Source organism: Protopterus annectens, chromosome 2.part1 (genome assembly GCF_019279795.1).
Source record: "Protopterus annectens isolate FY-2018-M chromosome 2.part1, PAN1.0, whole genome shotgun sequence".
NCBI lineage: Eukaryota > Metazoa > Chordata > Ceratodontiformes > Protopteridae > Protopterus > Protopterus annectens.
The window spans coordinates 1843275309-1843292025 of NC_056729.1; the positions used below are offsets into that span (position 1 = coordinate 1843275309).

At 38.3% G+C, this 16717-nt stretch overlaps 1 long non-coding RNA gene across 1 annotated transcript in view; it reads right to left on the reverse strand.

Moving 5' to 3' along the window:
- The window catches only part of LOC122794661, a 346531-nt gene that overhangs the window by 246004 nt on the left and 83810 nt on the right, over positions 1-16717 (reverse strand). The window contains exon 2 of the long non-coding RNA XR_006363666.1: positions 11771-11905. This is a non-coding gene — a long non-coding RNA (uncharacterized LOC122794661). The remainder of the gene's footprint in view (positions 1-11770; positions 11906-16717) is intronic.

The following is a 16717-nucleotide window of genomic DNA, read 5'->3' on the forward strand; positions in this document are numbered from 1 at the left end:
GTAACAGGAAGGAATTCTACAACCTGACGTGTTAGTAACAGGAAGGAATTCCACAACCTGATGTGTACACACAGATCGAGAGTTTTCGAAAAGGAGGCTAACAACAAGATGGGCAGTTAATTTCTGATAGAGGCCGATGCGTTACCATTATTGTTTATTTAGTTATTGACATTTGTTTACTGGAAAGGTCCAACTTCACTGGAGACACCGGGGGAAACATCCAACATATTACATGAATGTAAAACAGTAGAACATGCAGAGGGACGGGAATTAATTATTTCCATCAGGTATACGCTCTTTCTCTTCCTTTCTGCTGACAAGAACAGTGACAGAATGGCAGGTGGTCTACACCACAGTCTTTTTTATGAACATCACAGGAATATTATACTGAGCAGCAAATCCTAGTTAAAGTTTATTGAATAATTCTAGCATTATATTAGCATGAATGACTTAATAGAGGAGGACATTTAGGATGGATGGGGAGCTATTGTCACTATAATTAGTTAGGATTGGAAAATTGTTTCATAACAGAGCACAACAGTGAGCAACAAACTGTTGTATTACTGTTGTCGTACCGTCAGCCTGAAGGAAGAAGATGGGCTTGGAATGTGGCTTGCACGAAGAACATGGTCTGTGGATTTTAAAAAGTTCAAAAATTATTAAGGATCGTTCACTTGTAGCTATACATGCCAGAGAAAATATGATTATTTGTTGTTCTGATTAAACTTTTCTCATTTTGCACACAAACTGTAAAGGTTGAAGGGGAATTTATTTTTATATTTTGCCCACAGATGGTCACAGTTAATACCCACCATTTTCATTTCAGCTGCAGTCTGGGACAGAGATGAAGTATACAGTAATTTTTCTAAGCAGTTCAAAGTGGGTGTGGTTAGAAAGAAGAATCTGAAATCAGCGGATTCATTGGTGAGGTATTGTGAGTAAAGTCATTCGGGTTTGTATTATTTTGTTCACATTAGTGCAGTAGCACACCATTTTTTGCACATTTCTCATATATTTATACTTATGATTACAATATTTTTACATGATCACAACCTGCAAACATGGAGATACAGTAACTTATGACATCAGATAAGATGTCTGCATTATTTATGCTTTTCAAATTACAGGACAGGATCTGGTTCATTATTATCTGATATATCGTTCACAATGTGCATTATAAGGGTAATGATCTGAGTTTATACATCCAGTTGGAAAAATGGATGAGTAGACCCATCCGTGGATAATTCTGAATCGATGTAGAACTTATCCAGTCACTATGAGAACACAGCTATTCTGTTGCCGCCTAAATGGTATGTGCAGCTTAGCGTGGCAGTATATCCACATACACACATGTATACACACACACACACACACACATATGTAACACACACACACACACACACACACACACACACACACACACACACACACACACACACACACACACATGCACAGGAATTATTAATTTTATCATTCACATGGGCTGACTCACAGCGATCAGAGGTAGGAATCTGTTGATCAGAAGAAATTGCTCTTATATAAGATTACAGCTCCTCTCACTCCCTGTGGAAACTGTCAGTTCTAAGTATACATGGTGTGATTCAATAATTGTGTTTTTAGAAGATGGGAAGAAATAGAAGTTCATAGGTTCATAGATTAGTACTAAGCTAACTGCCCTTGCAAGCCATTTTAAGCCTAGCCAATTATCCCTTGTCAGACTCAAACCCTGCACCCTGTGTTTCTAAGGCAAACACCTTAACCATTAGGCCACCCTCCCAACTCCCAGTACCCAGATAAATCGTACAGGAGAGAAGGACAATTATGCAGATCCCACACAAACTCCAACTCAAAATCAGGACTGAATCCCTGATCCTACAACAATGGGTCTTAACCCCTGGGCTGCCATGCTACTGAGTAACTACAACTGTTATAGTCCCCCAGAGATGCTTCCCAGATATATTTCAATTCAACACATTCTCTATTCTGAACATCAGTCTGAAATATCTGTTCACTGCCCCAGGGATCACTTCAATGGCTCTGCTGGAAAGAGGCACAGGGAACTAATCTAAGGGGGCGGCGAAAGCCAACACATTCTGACTAGGCTTATAAATGTCTTTGGGCAGATAGCCTAGTATTTACCTGTGAGCCTATGAGCTGCAAGTGACTAGCTTGATGTAAATGTCAACATATTACAGTCTCAGAAACAGATGACCAAAATAGAGAGAAAGCAAAGCAGCATGGAAGTATAGTAAATGCACAGCAGAGCAGAAACCATCTGTGAGTGCTGTGTGATGAGTATGTCCTCCATACTGCCCCTTCATTGGGTAGCATATTGTAGCAGCCAGTAATTAAAACCATTTATTAGTATCCTATGTAACCTTACGTATTTATACCCAAGATTGCCAGTGACCATCTAAACAAATAAATCTGTCCTGTTTGTATCTTGGGTATTTCCTGTAAAAAGAGATGATGTCATGCACAGATCACCTGGACAACAAATACAATAAATAAATAAATAAAATAAATAAATAAATAAATAAATATGTAAATATTAACTGTGGGCAGTCCTTGCCTACCTTAAATACAGCAAAGGCCTACTGGGATCTAATACCGAAGGGGTGGTATTTACATATGAAAGAGAGTTCCTACAGCACAGGTTCACCTGAACCTAATGCCCAAGAGATGGGCTTGAATAATAACCTGTCATAAGAACATTGTGCTCAATGGACATCATTCAGGGAAACTACTGTGGGATGGTGTTTGTACTACAGACGTATCAGAAACTATTGCATAGAGATGGCATCTATTTATCCATTTTTTATTTATTGACATTTGTTAACCGGGTTAGTTCAACTGAGCCAGGGGCTCATTTTCAGTGGAGACCCAAGGAGAAATGTTCCAGAAGTATTACATATTTTTGCAATAAAAATCAAATCAAAAATAAAAAATAAGAGTAAAAAATTACAACCACCACGAAACATAATAAGAAAATCAACAGTTAGAGAATATCTGTACACAGAGCAGGTTAAAATCAACAGTCAGAGAATATCTATACATAGAGTAGGTTAAATAACAATTGTCAGGTCCAGAGAATATCACACATGAAGATACAAATCGACAAACCATTCAATCGAACTTATTTTAAATAAAAATATACATGAATATATATGCTATGGAGGTGAGGGGATGGGGAGGTATAAAGGTATACGAGGCAAGTACAAGGAAGTAAAGAGTAGAGCAGGAAAAAGGAGTTAAAACTGAGAAGAGAAGAGGCCACATCAAGTGGGGGTCAGACAAGGGCAGGACCATCTACTCTGAAGAAAAAATGTAAGTTCTTTTTTAAACAGGGATTTTTTTTCTCTCAAAAGGTTTTATTAATTTTCTTTCAAGAGTAACAAATAATTTAATTAGTATTTATCCCATAAAATAAAACATAATAACAAACTATATACATTATTTACATTTGGCCTGAAAATATGTTAAATTGAACAGGTGTTTTTGATGAATGCTTCTTATGTTTTGAGGGGCTGCGTTCCAAGCATGTACAAAACAGTATTTGCAGAGGGACTTTCCTATATTTTTATTGGGTTTATACATGTCAAGGAGGTGTTTGCTGGAAGTACGAAGGTGACGACGAGGGTTGTATTAGGAGACTAGGTTGGAGATGGAAGGGCAGGAAGAGGGGTCATTCAGGATAGAGTGTGTAATGTGAAGTTGGGGTAGAAGTAGTTGTTTAGAGAATTCAGGCCATTGGAGTGATTTAAGGGTGAGACAGTGGTGGGATTTATAGAGGAGATTAGAGGCAACCCTGGCTATTTTGTGATATGTTTGCTGTAGTTTAGTGATAAGTGAAGTTTCTCCAACACCATAAACCATAATCGCAACAATAATAACATATCATCTGCCCTCTTCTTGGATCTCTCCAAGGCATTTGATATGGTTGATCACCAACTTCTAATCCACACCGTGAAAACATTCTGCCTAAATACTAAAGCTCTTCAATGGTTCCAATCTTATCTGAGTGGCAGACAGCAGGCTGTCCTTTAGCAAAACAAACTTTCTAACCTCGTACCCAACTCTCTTGGAGTACCCCAGAGTTCTATACTAGGGCCCCTGTTCTCTATTTTCATCAATGACCTTTATAATGTTATCCCAAAAGTCAGCTGTATCCAATACGCTGACGACGCCACCCTGATCTGCTTGGCCACATCTCCAACAGAGCTATGGTCAGCTACCCAGACCACCTTCAACACAATAGAAAACTGGCTTTCTGGTCGTCATCTGATCCTAAATCCCAAAACATCAAAAATGTTGCTTTTCTCACCAACACATAGGTCTACGGCATTCACCTTTACCATAAAATCCAATAATGGCACAATAATCTCCCCGGACTCCTCTACAAAACTACTAGGTGTTATCATAGATAACAATCTTAAATTCCACCTGCATGTTAATCAAACCATCAAAACCATCAATAAAGCCTTCTTAACCCCACGTGCTAGATCTGCCATAGCTCGCTCTCACCTACTTTCAATCTTTTGTACGCATCCCTTTTACTCTTTAATTTGAACAAGTCTGTCCTTAACAAACTCTCGGTCTGCTACAACCATATTTCCAGATTTGCCACTGGTCTGCCTTATAGGACACATCACTGTATCAATGTAAACCGGCTTGGGTGGCTAGAACTCCCCAGCTTGATCCAGTATAATCAACTGATTATGGCCTGTAAAATCCTTTACAAACCGGACAATACTCTGCACTTAAAATATTATCACCTCTATAACAATCCCAGACCTCTTCGATCTAACAGTCTGCTAGTTCAGACTATCAAAACTAATAACTCAGCCGGTGACTCTCTCTTTGCCAACTATGCAGGTAGATCCTGGAACTCTCTCCCAGCTGATATTACTTTAATTACCACCCTGAGTCAATTTAAGACAAGACTCAAACAATATTTGACACTAAACTGGCTATGACAATGTATCAAACCTGACTAACTCTCCTCTATAATGAGTTAAAAACTGTAATATAGCTTACTTGTGTTACTTAATCTGGATTTACACTCAGGATTATCTCTAACCTTGGAATTTGTATAATTTGTTAAGTATGTAACCACTATCAATATTGTATCTGTAATTGTAACTGTTTACCTTGGAGATTTTCTCCCTGGGCCTCCACTGAAAATAGACATGTATCCAGTCAGACTATTCCGGTCAACAAATGTAAAATAAAATAAAATTAATAGTAAGGACAGGGGCAGTATAGAAGAAGGGACTGAGTGACGGAAGGTTTGAAAGAAGGTGACACACATTTCTGGCTGCGATAGAGAAGTCTGAGTTTCTGGTGGGTCTTTTTTTATTCATTGTTCAATATGAGTATCGAATTTTAGCTCATTATCAATAATTACTCCAAGTAGTTTGGTATGGGGTTCTGGTTTGATGATGGTGTTGTTAAGAGAGGTGATAGAGAAAGACAGTTTGTGCTGGGCAAGTGTTTTAGGGAAAAAGAAAAGTTTCATTTTTTTTGGATTTAGTATTAATTGGTTATCAGAGAGTCAGGTTTTGACAGAAGGAGTTCAGGGATGTTGTGGCAGAGGTAATAAGGGTGGAGTCATCGGCATATTGTAGAAGTGTACAGAGGTTAGTAGCAGAGTTTGCCAGCAGATAGATTGCTGCCTGCCAGAAAGATAGCTAAAGAACCAATTGATGGAGGAGGAAGAGAGATGTAGATCAGAAAGTTCGGAAAGGAGTTTAGAGTGAGAGACAGAATCAAAGGCCTTTGAAAGATTAAGGAATAGACAGAAGATTAGCAAGTTATTGTCACGGGCTTCAGCTACTGTTTTAGTAAAGGAGAGTAATGCAGTGGCTGTGCTATGGGGGGGTCTAAAGCCATGTTGGGTAGGACTAAGGAGATTGTAGTCAAGAAGGTGTTTGATTAACTGAGCATGGATGCACTTTTTCAAAATTTTAGAAAGGGAGGACAGGATAGCAATGGGTCTAATGACAGAGGGATCAGTAGAGTTGCCGTCCTTGTGAAAAGGGATTGTATAAAAGAATTTCCAGATATCTGAGACAAGGGCCTCAGAGATGGAATGATTAAAAAGTATAGCGACAGGGTAGGCAATGGATTGTGCAGCTGTTTTTAGGAAGTTGGAGGGTAGTTGGTCGGCAGAGGGGGAGCAAGGCTTAGGTTTTTTTAAAAGAGATTTAGTAGTGGTAATTGGGACTGGGTGGAAAGAAAATGTATCGGGAAGAGTTTGGTTAAGAAGTGCTAGAGGGGTGGGTGAGATGTACTATGTTGTGCGTGCTTTGGGATAGTTTCTATGAAATAGCTGTTAAGAGGAGTGGCAGTATCAGCGACAGTGTTGTGCAGAAAGGGCTTGGGAGTAGTGGGTTTACCTGGGTGGAGCAGGTTGTTAATGGAGGTCCAGAATTTTTTATCTATAAAATAAGCTCATCAGAACCATTCAAGGCGTACTGTTTGTAGGTGTAGTCCATTATAAAACAATACACATGCCTGTTACAAGCTGAAAAGTCTGGTGATAAATTAATATTTTAAAACAGTATATTTAGAATATTTGGAAACCCTCTTTTGTCAGACAGATACCAAAGAAATTAAGACCTGTTCTTGCAGTAACTTCCACCCCATATCCATCCTACTCTCTTTTGGTAAAATTCTTAAAAAAAAAATATTATGTTACCAAGTAACCACTTACCTACAGAAATACCATCTGCTCTCCATCAAACAGCACCGATTCTGGGCTGGTATGAGCACACTCACTGCTCTATGGATCCTGACTGATGACATCATAACTATATGGATAAAGCAAATCTTACTGGATCACCGTTTATTGACTTAACGTGTGCCTTTGACATGGTCATCCATCAAATTTTACTTCTCCATGTGCAAGACAATGGGGTCAGTCCTGATACCACTGCATGGTTCAAAGACTTTCTATCCAACCATTCATTCCAAGTAAATATATGGCCTAGTCTTTCCAGCAGGCCCCTTATTCACTCTGGGGTCCCACATGGCCCCATTCGAGCACTTCTTCCATTCTCAGTCTTCATCAACAAACTTCCACTACAGCTGCTCCACTGACCTCTACATCTTTATAAAGATGATACGGTCATCTATAAGTCTGACCTCTCACATCTTTATAAAGATGATACGGTCATCTATAGGTCTGACCTCTACATCTTTATAAAGATGATACGGTCATCTATAACTCTGACCTCTCACATCTTTATAAAGATGATACGGTCATCTATAGGTCTGACCTCTACATCTTTATAAAGATGATATGGTCATCTATAAGTCTGACCTCATAGGTCTGACCTCTCACATCTTTATAAAGATGATATGGTCATCTATAGGTCTGACCTCTACATCTTTATAAAGATGATATGGTCATCTATAGGTCTGACCTCTCACATCTTTATAAAGATGATACGGTCATCTATAGGTCTGACCTCTACATCTTTATAAAGATGATGCAGTCATCTATATGTCTGATCTCTCACATCTTTCAGTTGAAACTCAGTTTCAAAAGGACCTTCTTTAGCTACAGCCCTGCCTAAACCTCCAAGAATCTACTGCTCAGTGCCAAAAAGGTCCATGTTATTCAGCACCCATAAAAGATTATCCAAATTACCCCAACCTTTTCATATCAATGACTGTGATAACATCCTATTGAAACCAGCACCTTCTTTACATATTACAGGATATTGTTAGACCAATTAATAAGCTTCCTCGAACACACAGAAAAGTTAAAAGCCAAGATCAACAGTCTGAGCTAACAAACTATCTCAGTTCCTTTCACATCCAGCAAGTGCTGCTATAGGAAAAGACACCCTCCTTGCACTGAGTATGGTCACTCCTTGTTTGCATTGGCCTCTGTCAAATCACTGCCCCCTTCAGGCCCTATCAATAAAAATATTAATTCATATCTAACTCATATCTAACCCAGTATGGAATGACTACTGCTGCATTGTTCTTTGAAAGGCTAAGTGACTTCCAGTACAGGCAATGTCATATCTTCTTGGTTCAGTATTTATTTATTTATTAGCATCTGTTTACTGTAATAGTCCAGTGGGCTGTTAAGAGCCCAATTTCAGTGGAGGCCCAGGGAGAAAAGCTCCATAAACATAGAATATGTAACAGAAAATTAACAACATGAAAACTCACACAAAAAATAAACAAATGTAAATAGAAAATATTAACAATTAGTTAAAGCAGACTGAAAATGCATAGTAGGTGCAATTAAATGCAAGCTTACAATTACAGAGTAGGTAATAAAAATTGTAAAATATTCTGTTGTAAGTGTAGTTAGGTGGTCTACAGACAATGTATAGATTATTTAAAATGAAATATGAATAAATACAAGAGGAAACTGGATGCCAGGTTATAGAAGAGGAAGGCATAGCACAAGTACAGCTCCAGTTAGCAGACAGGTGTTCTCACAAAAGAGTTTTGAATGTAGAATGACAGTGCATGGTTCTAATTAGTAGGTGAAGGGCATTCCAGGCTCTGGCTACCACACAAGAGTAAAGCAGCTGGCCTGCAGGTAAATTGGACTTGCGGACATACAGTAGGTGTTGATTATCAGATCGGAGCAACCTTTTGGGAAGATAGTGTGTGAATAATGACCTAAGAGCAGGGCAGTCTAAAGGTTTGCAAATTATTTTATATGCTGTAATTAATTGTAGGTAAGTGAGATAGTGTGGGAGTTGAACCCAGTTCAGTGAGTGTAGAGATGTGCAGTGGTGAGTAGAATGTCTGGCATTTGTTGCAAATATAGCGATTTTGTTATAACAGGTTTCAAGCTTTGATTTTATCCTTTAAAACACTCAGAGTAGACACCCCCTCCCTCTCTTACAAATATTGTATTGCCATTCAAACCTACATCATAAGAAGCCAAGCCAGAGCTGGTCCTTCCCTACAAACCCCTTCTCTCCAAGTGCACTCTACTTCTCTGTAGTGGCCTCACAACTACGATACTCTTTCTTCCTGATTTAACTGATCAGATGAACTACTCCCTGGTTAGGCCACAGTTCAAACAATACTTACTAAACCACTTTAAATGCAACTGTCCATCTAAAGGACATGTCACCTAAACTAATCTCTCTAGCTTGTAATACCTTTACCTCCCTCATACCTGAGCCATACCTAAGCCGTCTAATTAGCTGACATCCTAAGCTGTGATTCAGACTGCCTCACCACTATGCATGATCTATTCCCCTTCGATCATTTTGCTGGCTTCTATTAACCTTCTTAACATAATTACAACTTCCTGTATCTCTACCACTTGTACTGTTCAAACTTTAACTTAATTATTCCTTTTCTATTTCTCTTGTATAATTGGACACATATTTGGTTTGTTAGATCTTCTATGTATTTTGATTTGTTAGATCTTGTATGTACACATTTTTTGTCAGACTTTCTATGTTTACTCACAAATATAAATCAATGATATTTGCATACTGTGCATTTTGTTACATTATGATGTATCCCAGGCTCAGCCTGTAATTGGACATTGTTTGACCAGTATTCAACGCTGGTAAACAAATTTAACTAAAAAATAAATCAATAAAATCTCCGCCTTTGGTGTCAGCTCTGCATGCTGATTAGAACATAGCAGTGATGTAATCTGTACCGAAAGGAAAGTGACATCCACGCATTGTGCCATGCGTTAATGCCAAACAGAATGATAGGTCCAGCTTCATGATGTCATCAGCAAAGACTAATCAGAAATTAAAATATATCTACCCTGATGGAAAACTCACCACCTCCCTCCACTCCATCCTGTCAATCATCTTCTAACCCTCTTCCCACTAACCCCTTGTCACACATTACCACACACATGTCCTATCTACCCCACCCACTTCCTTACCCCTTGTCACACATTACCACACACATGTCCTATCTACCCCACCCTCCTTACCCCTTGTCACACATTACAACACACATGTCCTATCTCCCCCACACACTTCCTTAACAGGTGTCCATCTACCTCTGTCCACTCTGAATCAACCCATCGCTACAAACTCTCTTTCGTTTAATCTAAAACCAAATCCTACTAACATCATAAAAATATTACTTAAGCTCAAACCCTGCTCCTCCTCTGCTGACAACCTCCCACCAGAATACCCTAGAATAGCTGCTGAAGCCATAGCTTACCCAATAAGTACCACAATTAATACATCTATACTCAAGGCTTATGTTCCCTCCCTATGAAAAGAGTCCTATATCATCCTCCCTGCACAAAGGCTGCAACTCAACACATATAGCTAACTTTAACCTATTGCAAAATTGTCCTCATTCCCCAAACTCTTAGAAAAATGCATTGACAACTTCTCTGCTACCTCCTTCATAACCAACTCTTAGCCTCTGCTCCACATGGCCTTAGGTCTGCCTCTAGCACAACCTCTGCTTTACTGTCCTTAAAGGATATCGTAAATACATTCAAGGACTCAGGAAAATGTGTTTCTTCTTTATTCCACAATATGTCTAAGGCTTTTGGTACTGTCTCTCACACTAAAATTGAGAGATATTAGTTTAGGTGACATGTCCTTTAGATGGATAGTTGCATTTAACACAGTAGTCTATGCAAGGTTACTTAACTGGATGCATTTGCTACTTATCCAATAGATAGCAATCAGTAAAATGACAAGGCTCTCTCTTCCCATATCTACCAACACCACTGGTGCCCCACAAAGCTGTATTCTTGGTCCATCTCTTATAATTTACATACGTCTTCCTGCCAAGCCACTCTCAAACTATAGTCAGATGACTCTGCACTCACATGCTCCTGTAATTATCTGTCACGACTACAACAAATTACACAAAAAGCCTTCACTTCTGTTAAAAACTGGCTTACTAATGCCCAACTTCTCCTCAACCCATAGAAAACTCTTATTCCCCCCAAAAGCATACACTGAAGACAAATTCAAACTCAGCATTTAAACTACTTGGTCTCCCACGCAAAACTTAGGGATGACAATGATGACAATCTCAAATTTGACCTTCATGCTCAAAATGATATAAAAACCTCAGCAAAAAATTGAAATGCTCTAAAAGGGCATAAACCGTTTCTAAATAATTCTACCAATTCCACTCTTACAGCCACATTCCTCCTACCCTCACTGCTATACGGTGCAGTTATCCTTATCAACATATAAGCCACTTTCAAAGGTAAACTAAATTGCTAAATTCACAATTATATGCCAAATATGTCTACATGCCAAAGATAGTACCTCGCTAACTCTCTTCAAATGCAACAAATTTGTCCAGGGGTTCCACCTTTGTCCCTTCACTGACAGGGGTGACAGGTGCTGACTGAGATTTCTTTTTGGGGATAAATTCTTGGCTAGGCATGTAAGGGCCCCAGGAAATTAGCCTAGTAACCTCCTATGATCCTATGATATGTGCATAGCATACACGATATCCCTAAATTCTACCTGTATTTGTTTTTTTGCATTTACTGAATTTATATTCATGTATGTTCATGTCATTGAATCATTGTATATTTGCCTATTTTTATATTTTTGTAATTTTTACTTTGAAATATTTAAATGTAACATTTCTCCCGGGGCCGTCACTGTAATTGTGGCCCAGACAGACTTTCTTTGTAAACAAATATCAATCAATCAGTCAATCAAGAAATAAATACATATAAGAGAAATAGCATAAATCAAGGAAAATCTCTCCAAAAATTCCTTTCAAATTCAAATATCAATAATTTAGTTCTCAAAAGTACAATTACACTTACAGGAATGGGATTTCAAGCCTCTCTCGTCAGTTGTGAATGTGACCCCAAGATTTCTTGCATTTTCTTCATATAGTGCCTCCAGAGTTCTATTTTGAGCAAACCATAGTAAATGTTCCCAACAGTTGTAACTTCAACCTAAAAAAATATAGGAACAGCATGAAGCAATAATACAAATTTGTACCCAAGCTTGCAATGACTGTCGACACATTACATGCATATACAGGTAGCGGTGGTATACTTGCAACATTTGCAATGTGATAGGGAGCACTGCTCTATTTCATTCACACACACACACACACACACACACACACACACACACACACACACACACACACACACACACACACACACACGCCAAAACTTTCATTAAAACCTAAAACTTTTGGAATTAAAATCAAACACATACATTTGCCTTCCTCGTTTTGACATCACAAGCATCTGTCCAAAGATTCACATCACCAAACTTCCACGCAACCAGCTCCCACACTCTGCACTCTGTCAACAAAGTGATTAGTCAGAAGAGTGTATCTGAGCCAAACACTTCCATGATATAATATCATCCTGGATGAATGCTTTCACAGTAACAAATTAAATTAAAAATAAATACATACATTTAATTTTATTTTATTCATTTGGAATAAAATTTCCAGCATTATTTTTTTTTAATTTATTCAACCAAATGAGCATGATGGATTAAAATAAGAAATGGAATAAATATATGTTGACCTCATATTTAATCAAATGCCTTAAAACAGTAAATTATTCCACAGTGAAGTCTCTTTGGATAACTTGCTGAGTAAAAACTGTAACATCTCCATGCATGTAAAAATCAATAAATGCAAATAATTCTCTACACAAAATTATGTAAAATTAGAGCCAGATCCTCCCAGTTCTCCAATCAGTTGTATTAGGTACTCTGACTGCTTGCTGAAGGACAGAGGATTTCTGGAAGAAATGAACATGTTGTAACCCAGCACCAGAAATCCAAACTTTGCTACTTCAGGTAGTCTAGAGTAATATTCCCTCATAAGACTATTCCAGACACAACCATGGTTAATGCCCTAAATTCAACCAGAATTTTATTATGAAATTATACACTACCTCATTCTAATCACTCCAAATCAACATTATGTGACTAGCCATAAGCAAAACCTTCTCAACTCTTTTCTGTCACCGGTCTAAACTTAATATCGCAAGGCCTAAAGAATCACTGATATCTAGAATATGTGTGGAGTTTGTATGTTCTCCCTGTGTTCGAGTGGGTTTCCTCCGGGTACTTCGGTTTCCTCCCACATTCCAAAGACATGCATCTGGAGCATTTCTCCCTGGGCCGCCGCTGAAAACAGGCTCTGTGGAACCTAGTCGGACTTTCCAGGTCAACAAATGTTAAATAAATAAAAATAAATAAAAATATGTAATAACAAGGCAAATTTTGACATACTCTAGCAACCAACAAAGTCAAATTGCTGGAGAAGTACTTGCATCTTGGAGAAGTACTTGCATCTTCAAGGTATTAGTGGTCTATAATTTGGGCTAAATGCCATATAAGACAATTAAGCCCCTTTGCAAGAATATTCTATATACAGTACATAATAAATTATAGTGCTTGTTTAATGTCAGTCAAAACTGCAAGAAACAGTTTAGTCACATAGCAAATACCTTAGAAGTACAATATATCAAATGCAGAAGTCTTATCAGTAAACTTCTGAATAGAAAATTACATCATTTATCACTTATCAGCCTCAACAAAATGTTGAGATCCCTCATCAAATCCTTTAAAGTTAGCTATGAAAATAGAATTGCAGCAGATAGTAAAGACAACCACAAGGCCTTCTATAAAGAATCTTGTCAAAGGAAAAAACTTCAAAGACCAATACACGTAAGGTTCAGTTAAGGCACTTTAATTTACTTGCAGCAAGGAGACAAAAACATGCAAATACAAGGATTTGTCTAACTACTAACAGGAAGTATGTTCATTCTTATACTGTTTTACAAGACATGGGCTTCTAAGCTGACGTAATCAAACACAACTTTAAGCATTGTACTACAGCAGGTGTTACTTCAGATTTTCTGCTTACATGACTAGATTTGTGAGAAACTTTGAGAAAAACAACCTGGCCTTGATGACCGGTACTTCATTTACAAGCGTCTATTGTATATTGTTACTTTTCAAGGTACTTTTTCTAATACAGATGCAAGCAAATGCTGATTGCAGTTCATATTTTCAAGCAGGCTTTGTCCTAATTATCTGTTATTTCTGCAGCTGTGTATGTTCTCATAACACAGCGGAACTTCTTGCCTAAGTTTCATACAAGCAGTATTGTTCTATTCATTATTTTCCTAACGCAAGCAGAAATCATCTGCTTCTCAGTAAATTTCCAAGGCACAAGCAAGATTTTAGCTAATAATACAAGGTCAGAAAGCATCTGCAGTTTGTACAGATTTATGCAGTATGAAATAGAATAAATGCGTTAACCCTTTTCATGATCAGAATGCACTAAGCATATTTACTAATACACACATTGATACATATTTTTCTAACATTTCCCCCCTAGTAATACTTTTATTCTACTTTCAAAATAAGCATAAACAGTTTGTTTTCTTCTCCTAACCTCTTCCACTCAGGATTTGCAGTTAAGAGAGTCATTCAGTTTAAACTTATGAAAGCTTTTTAGTCTGTTAATAGTTCTTCAAGCTCAGTACTTTGATATAAGGTTTCAGAAACCGACATACCTATAAAGTTTTTTATCAGTCTTTTCATACAGGGGATGCCGCAGCAAACACATACTCCCAATAGGAGCATTCCTACACAAGTGGCAATCAGGACATTCACTAGGATGGTACCCCACCCCCCAAACCATTTCTGGAAAAAGTCCGTCAGTGGGTTTGGGCCTGGTTTGGTCATGGCAGACACTTGCTCGATTACCTCAAGGTGATTGCCTATCTCGGGTTTATGGTCAGGAATATACAAACAGCACTCTTCTTGGATTAAAGCGCAAGTACCACCTTTTGCCGCTAGGGTGAAGTCAAGATCCATGTGGTTTTGTAACACTACAGTTCTCATGGCATTCAGTTCATCAGTCACCAACTCAAGGGCAGAAAAAGTTGCATTACTCATTACTTCGAGAAGTTTAGACAGTTTTCTCAGTTCCCAGATTGATTTCATCGCTCCATATGCTGGTAATATGCCTGCCCACGATATAACAGTATCACTCAAGTCCATGTGTGTCAGTCTATCGCCTACAGCTTGATAGTTTTTCCAGTGCGCATCGATTTGCCCTACTGGATTTACAGGTTTTCTGACAGGTTTCTTGTTGACCTCTTGAACATTCCAAATTCTTCCTTGAGGTAAAACTGCAGTATGTCGTATGGCCGGAACCAGGTAACCCAAAAAACAACTGCCGGACCAATTCTCAGGTAACCATTTGTATGCTTTTCTGCCACACACAAAATAACAGTCCTTTACTTTAGTAGTAACTCTGTTATGAATATACACTCGCCCTGCATGAAACATTTTTCCATCAATTATGGACAGTTGTTTAAAAAGAACAGAATTATGTTTTACTTCATCAAGTGTTTTATGCATCAATTCAAGAAATGAATCATTGTTTGTATTGCAATAAAGATCTACCTTGTTACCCTTAGTGTAACATCTATAAGGAACAGTCACATTGCAATCACTCCAACCCACCTGAACAGTATCATTTTTATAAAAACACACAGTTCCCTTCTGTGGAATAGACAAGTGCAATGCTATTTTATCTTGTACTGTAATGGTTGAGGTATCATAAATCAAGTTCTCCCAGGTCTCATTGACCCCTAGGGGGACTGTAGTCATTACTAATCCCCCGTATGCTGTCTGTAAAGCTGTCCAAATCCAGCAATTCGAAATATTGAAAGTTTCAGCATGCACATGTTTAATTGCCTGATAGGTGTTGAAGTTTGGATGCCAGTTTATAAGTAACGCTTCACGTTTATTCAGTTCAGTCTGTGTGGCTGGGAAAAGGAAAGGCCACAGCAAAAAGATTATTGTCATTAGTACAATTAACAGGATTATTATGCAATACTTCTGAGGAAAAGGCTGTTCTGCATTCCTGTCTCTTCTGGACTCTTATCATTTTTGCTTTTGGCATGTAACAAGATTTTTGTCCAGTTCAAAGTTTTTCACTAATTTACAGTGCATCAGGTGGATCCAGGAGGCACGCTCCACAATGATGACTGCAGTGGGTGTTGACAAAAGCACTTGGTATGGACCTTCCCACTTTGGAGTCGCCCAGTTCTTCTTTTTAACTACCTTCAGCCAAATCCAGGCTCCGGGGTGCACTGCCACTTATAACGGTCTGGTTCGTTCTTTATCTGAAATAGAATTTAACTGTAACAAATGTATGGAATTTAATAACTTGCACATATACTCTGCTAAAGTACCATCAGCTTCCTGGTCTGCGGGCATGAGAGATTTCCACTGAGGTATATAGTAAGCCTTTCTAAAGAGCTTTTCAAAAGGAGTCAATCCCTTTGCATTCGGAACAGTTCTCATGCTCAACAGTGCCAGCGGCAGACAGTACACCCAGTTTTTCTGTGTTTCTTCTACTAATTTTCTTAGCTTACTTTTTAAAATCCCATTATGCCTCTCTACTAGCCCTGCTGATTGAGGGTGATATGCACAATGATTTTTCAAGGAAATAAGGAAATGTTTACTTAGCTGTTGTGTGGTCTGATTTACGAAGTGTGTGCCATTGTCACTGTAGATCCTTTCCGGAATGCCGAATCTAGGGAGGATTTCTTTAACAAGGATTTTGGCCACTGTCGTAGCATCTGGATTTTTAGTCGGAAAGGCTTCCACCCATCTGGAAAACATATCTACAATGACAAGACAATACTTCTTATTTTCACATTTATTCAACTCTATGAAATCCATACAGATAGTATGAAATGGATACAGTGGTG